The following is a 5,655-nucleotide window of genomic DNA, read 5'->3' as shown; positions in this document are numbered from 1 at the left end:
CAGTCCATCACAAACTTAATAACTCAATAGAACTGAAAGAGAAGACCAAGAATATGTACTTCATTAAAAAGTTCTTATGCCTGGGAGCACTTATGGAGGGATCCAGGGCTTCAGCTGAATATGTAAGAGTGGAGGGCCCTGCTGGGCACAGGTGGAAGATGAGATCCTTGACCTCATGAAGGCTGGACGCCCCAGGGGGTGGGAATTTTGAGGGTGGAGAAGTGGGAGTGGGGGGGTAGGTGGGGGTTACATCCACGGAGAAGAAGGAGGAGGGTTAAGGGGATGGGGGGGTTCCCGGGTGGGTGGGGGATGGGGTAAGGGGATAACATATGAAATGTAAATAAAATATCCAATAAAAAAAAAGAAAAAGAAAGAAAAAAAAAGTTCTTATGAATCCTATGTATTCAGAAATGAGAGAAGCTTTGGTAAGAGGAAAGTTTAAGCTCCCTGTAGATTTTCCGAATTTCTATTTTTCTGCTATTCTAGGTTTCTTCTCAAAGGGGGCATGGCACATGGTATGAATGTATCTCTTACCACAGAATGTCAGACATACAGTAGATAATAACAAGCCAATATTAATATTAAAAAAATAATGACTATTTCATTGGTTGTTGAGCCATATTAGATTAATATTAAATATGAATATGCATTTTAGACTAATATTTTTTAGGGACAGAGATACAAATGGAATCTGGTTTGCAAACACCAGAATAGGGTCTAGGATTCATGTAAATTTTATTGGATTCACTGGCAAGTCAGCTTATATACATTTTTCTACAAAAGCAAACAATGGTTTTTATAAGGAAGTAGTTATCCAAAGTAAGCTAATTAAACTGAAAGAAGGTGATCACACATGATTTCTACAATTAACAAGAATTTTCTTTTAAAATTAATCATCTGAAAGAACTATATCACAAGAATGTTGTGGTCATATCAATACAAATCCATTCTCAAATTATGCTTCATTAATTCCTTCACTGAGAGAAATACTGTGAATGATGGGGTAATGATATTGTAGATTTGAAGTTTAAAGTCTAGCGCTAGTATTCTTGACAATTTCTAAAGCTTCATACCGCTATACAAATTTAACTTTTTGTATACACACAGTCTCCATTTACATATATAACAAATCTATATAATGACAGATTAAGAAATACAAAGCATTTCTTTTTTTTTGAGTATTTTTATTACACAGTGGCAGAGAGGTTTTTTAGTTTATTCTCAACTCACATGTTACTAATGATGCTCTTCAAATGGATTTGTATAACAGGACATTACCAAAAGGGTATCATTTGACAATTATAATATGTACGTTTTCCTTCTAATAATTTAAGCACAGAAGAATGAATGAAATTTTATATTGAATTTTGGCAAAATTCAGTCCAAGATCATAATATGTTTCTATCCTTGATAGTCTCAAGTAAGGGCAACTTTTGATGATAAAGGTTTTTTTTTTTTTCTTGTAGATCTGTTTTGTTCATTTAACATGAAGCAAAGTTATATAAAATAAAATTTTTAGCTTCTATCAGGCTGTTCATCAATTGTACTGCTAAGAGATAGGAAATATGAAGGAAGAACTGAAGTACCTCTCTGTGAGCCAGTAGTGAATGCACAAAGATGTACCAGAGCATGTTTATTGTGTTGGGGAGAAAGTAAATGTCCTAATGTGAAGAGAACAGGTTCTTGTTTGAGGGACATTTTGGCTTAAATTTAACAAACATTTATTGAAATCTTATTATGAGCAAGACATGAACACCAAAGTTTTCTCATCTAATCTTGTTTAATCTCATTTGATCTTAGTAAATATATGAAGTAGGTAATATTTATTTTCATGATTAGAAGGGTGAAAATGGAACCTTAGAAAGTTGAGGCAGCCTGAAAAATAGATGGGTGATTCTAGAATTAGTTTTTTTTTTTTTTTGTGATGATGATATGCTTAACTTGGCAGATAAAATCTCATATTTGGTTGTTTTTATTTTTCCCTTCATATGACATAATCCATATAGTGTAAGAGTGTGGGGTGGCTTGTATATGCTCGGCCCAGGGAGTAGTACTATTAGAAGGTGTGGCCCTGTAGGAGTAGGTGTGACCTTGTTGGAGTAGGTGTGTCACTGTGGGTGTGGGCTTTCCTAGCTGCCTGGAAGCCAGTATTCTGCTAGCAGCCTTCAGATGAAGATGTAGAATTCTCAGCTCTGACTGAACCATAACTGTCTGGACACTCGCAAGATTTATATTCAGTTTTACCCATCATCCCTAGATTCCAATGGAATCTCAGACCCTCTTATAAAAAAGTATAATTGGACTCATGAAACTTTCCTAATATCTTATAATAGCATGACATTGAAAGTGATAGTATTCAGGTTTCACAACATCTCAATTGTTCTTTTCTGGTAGACTTGAAGAAATTCTAAAATTTCACACAATAGTAAATGTAAATTAATATTCAAAATTATTCTCTGCTTTTGTCAGATTTTTTGCTAATATTTTAGTCCATTTTGCATGTAAGTAGAGTCTTGGTTCATGGCAACCCTTGAGAATTACTTGGGCTAGCAAACACATGACCAAAAGAAGAAAATTATTCCATGTAAATTTCTTATAAGAGTTTTATTTACTGATTTCTTGTCTCTAACTACTCAATTAGCAATATCTATTTGCTTCTGCTGTAAACTGTTCAAGCCCTCAAAGCTACCTTCATCATTTGATAATATTGTTTCATTTCATATTGACAGAAACAAAAACAGCTTTAAGGTATGCTTTCAGCCTCTATCATTACTGCTAATTAGTTTTTTCCCCTTAGACTCATATTACTTCTAGCACTTTCTGCTGATTAAAAAGAGCTTGGAAAATTCACTGCATAATAATATCAAATTTGAGGATGAAGCATATTTGGTTTGCTATGTTTAGATATTCTATAACTTTGTATATTAATAACATAGATTACAAAACAGGTATTTTGAATGTAAATGATAGAATGATTGTGGTATAAGCAATACAACTGTGCTCTTAAAAATAATAATATGGTATATATTAGAATATCATTAATAATTAAAAGAATGGAAATAAGAGGCAGAACAAAAGTGATGATTCTCTCTGCAAAGTACTCATTAGACCCTGCCAAACTTTATTTATTTCTACTCATAGTATTCCATAGAAAGTATACATAAAATAAGCTTATCTATTGTCTCCTATTAGTACAAGAACATATATAAAAATAATAGCTTAAAGGAATTGTCTATTTTGGATTGAAAAGAATGATTTGCTCGTTAATCAATTTCATTCTGCATAATTATTAAAATATTTCAAAAATTTAAATACAAGAGCAGTTATTTTGGTTGGCATTCAAAAAGTAGGAAAAAGAAAACACTAAATCATTAGTCACTGGGTAATAGCAATTAATAAATGGTGTATTGTTCACATTGCTATCCACTTGAACAACTATAGACATGGGAAACCAAATTTATGAGAAAAAAACCAAAGTAATGCAAAACGAAACAAAAAAAAGAGCAAATTTATTCAAAGTGTCAAATATTAAACTAACTTGGGGATAATTAGGTCATAAAAGGCAACTTGTATTTCCCTGTATGTATCCTTAACACACAGTATCACACTGAATGTAACTCACTGGCACTTATTCCTAAAGTTATCGAAAATTACAACTCACAGGTAGTCCAGAGAAGTCGCCCCTGTCCATTAGGAAATCTTGATCATTTCATTGCAGTTTAGGAAACATATGCAATGATATCAAATTATTTACATTCCAGGTTTAATTCCAACAATTCCAATATGATTCTGGACAAACAGCTTTTGTGCTTTTGTGAATATGATGTTAGGTGCATATACTTAATTTTGTGATAATTAAATATGATAACTCAAGAAAAATTTTTTTTTAGGAGAGACTAAGGTTTTTTTGTTTGTTTGTTTGTTTGTTTGTTTGGGTTTTTTTTGTATTTTTGGATTATTATTCCCACCCTTAAATAGTTATTGGCAGTGTGTTGAAGGGATGGCAGAATTAGCATTTACAGACAGAACCACCCATTAGTCATGAGGGCAGCAAGACTGATGAGGAGTGATGGCCTGAAGGCCCCCCTCCTCGGTAGCAAGTGAGTAGTCAGAGGCTTGTAGTGTTGCTGGGTTAGTCTTAGACTACTTCAGCTCACTAGGCATGGTTAGAAATAGAGTTTCACTGGGTCTGGCTCCAGACTGAACATTTGGGATATCCTTATCTTGACAAGCAAGGCTGTTGCCCAGGGCTTGCTTGATGTATTCCTCCTGGGAAGACTTCAGTTTCTGCTTCTTCCCTCCTCAGGCCTCTAGAGCAAAGGCCTCCAGGGCTTGGCCATATGCGAACGTCAAGATCCATGGCTTCAGTAGGGACCAATTGCTAATAGCATTGATGTTGATGGAAAACTTTCTCACTCTGTTCTCCAGACATGAAAATGACTCCAGGGTCAGGAGGGAGCATTCTTTGATGAAGTACTATGACAGTTGCCATGGTAATTTTCTTATTGGAAAATTTCTGGGTGAAAGTATGGCCTGGGGTTCCTGTGTTGAGCTTCAGCAACTTGCTTCCAGATAGACATGGCAGTCACTTGTAGCCTTGTAGCCAGCTAAAACCCTTTCAGTTGAATGCTGGCAGCCCTTCAAGCTATGGTCCACATTATGGAAGATTTCAGGCATCACTATGGGCATAATGCCCTTTTGCTAGCAAATCCTGGCATAATCAGCCAGAACATTGGTATTTTCCATGATGCCAAGGGCTGAGAGAATGTGTTACCCAATCTTTAATGTGCAAAGCCTCTTCACAAATTCAACTCTGTCCTTATATTGGGCACAGAGTTCAGAGTACCCATCCAGCTTTGGATAGTGGTCTTACCATTGGTTCCTGCAAGAGGCACCATACACTTATCTACCTTAATGCCCACAACCTTGTCCTTGGGCTTGATAAACTGGGGAGAAGGGAAGATCATCATCAATCTTCTGGTGCGCTGTTTGTTGGAAGAGGCTTACCCACACACACCTGAGCCAGCACAAGGATTCACGTGTTCACCAGCAGTCAGCAGTAGTTGGAGGTAGAATCATTGTTTCTTAGTGCCAAAGGACTGCAGCCACTTGATAGTGCTTCTGGTGAACTAATCTGTAGCCAGGATGGCCTTACCCAGAGCAAATTTTGACCCAGTGTTAGGACTGTGTATGGGTAGGGCATGGTGCTAGTGAAAGCACATTCCTGACACAGAGGAGGGTGAATCTGCCTGGTATAGCAGTGGGTAGATGAAAGGACTGAGGAGTGAACAAGGCTAGGGTCACCAGAACCCTGTTCTGGGGGAGGCCTTGCTTCGTTTATTAGAAGAAAAACAAAGATACAGGTGGGGATATACTCCTTTACATTCCAAATGGGTTCAGATAAAGTTCTGTTTGAGAGAAGATAAATATTCCCAGAATTTTTTTGTTGCAATATTTTATTTCATATGTGCTACTTATGGATGAGAATATATTTCTCACACAATTACTAAGAAGAAAATGCTATCAAGTAGAATCTACTTGAATATGACCAAGCAACATTATGTGTACACAGCATATATTTTATCCATGCAAAATAGCTAAATATCTCATAAAATAAGAATTATTGGTTTGGCTATCAAGGATCAGTTAAGAAAT

At 35.9% G+C, this 5,655-nt stretch overlaps 1 pseudogene; it reads right to left on the bottom strand.

Moving 5' to 3' along the window:
* Positions 1–4,143: 4,143 nt before the first annotated feature.
* On the bottom strand, positions 4,144–5,069 carry LOC114625057 (annotated as a pseudogene).
* Between the last annotated feature and the right edge of the window lie 586 nt (positions 5,070–5,655).

The sequence above is a fragment of the Grammomys surdaster genome, unplaced genomic scaffold, assembly GCF_004785775.1.
Source record: "Grammomys surdaster isolate TR1022 unplaced genomic scaffold, NIH_TR_1.0 61, whole genome shotgun sequence".
Classification (NCBI taxonomy): domain Eukaryota; kingdom Metazoa; phylum Chordata; class Mammalia; order Rodentia; family Muridae; genus Grammomys; species Grammomys surdaster.
Note: the sequence above shows the minus strand (reverse complement) of the source record. Positions and strands in the feature narration are given on the sequence as shown.